The 809-nt window shown below is 44.9% G+C and overlaps 1 pseudogene; it reads left to right on the top strand.

Annotated features, from left to right (window-relative positions):
- The first annotated feature begins 330 nt into the window (after nt 1-330).
- On the top strand, nt 331-423 carry LOC122916557 (annotated as a pseudogene).
- The last annotated feature ends 386 nt before the right edge of the window (nt 424-809 follow it).

Genomic DNA, 809 nt, shown 5'->3' with positions numbered 1-809 from the left:
CTGAGGTGTATAAGGGCGAGGGCAGAGAGTGAGCAGAGAAGAATGCAATGAGTCTGGGGAACGAGACCAACAAAACAAATATGAGCAGCACAATTTTATCTTCTCCTGCCCTGGTTTCCCTCCCTTACCTTCCGTCTCTCCTTTCAATTTTTATACATTTCTAAAAAACATGCTGCCTTCATGTGCTTCCCTCCAAATGCCCATTCGCCCCGTGAATCCATGATCTGCTTCCCCTCCTGCTCTGAAGCTCCCTCCAGCAAAGTCCCAGCAGCCATCCTGCTGCTCAATCCAGGAGCAGTTCTTTCATTTTCATGTTAAAAATCTGCTCCCATCGCTTCTCGGCCTTTTGGCTAAGATCAAGTGTAGTATCTGTTCTTATCAGTTTAAAAATCTGCTCCCATCTTGGGCACTCTTCTACTCCCCCTCTTTGGGCTTTTGCCCTCATTGTAAAAATCATATTCACAGCAAAACAAGCCAAACTACAAGCACCATCCAAGGCCAAAATGGTGGCTGGCCATACCGTCCTGTATTCTATTTCAGATTTCTATGTGTTCATCTTTCCTTCTATTCCTCATGGGATTTCCACCAATTTCTTTCTCCTACCACCCTTCTTCTCCTTCCCTTCCCACCTCATCCAACTAAGGCCAAGAACGTTAGCAGCCTGGTGTGGGTTCTTCTGGATCTTTCTCCACGGCCCATAGAGGCATATGCAAAAACATATACAGCCATCTAGGGTGATTTTAATGTGATGGGTTCTTTACCCAAAAATAATCACTGAAAATAGACGATATGTATTTCTCATCAACTGG

Source organism: Neovison vison, chromosome 8 (assembly GCF_020171115.1).
Source record: "Neovison vison isolate M4711 chromosome 8, ASM_NN_V1, whole genome shotgun sequence".
NCBI lineage: Eukaryota > Metazoa > Chordata > Mammalia > Carnivora > Mustelidae > Neogale > Neogale vison.
Note: the sequence above shows the minus strand (reverse complement) of the source record. Positions and strands in the feature narration are given on the sequence as shown.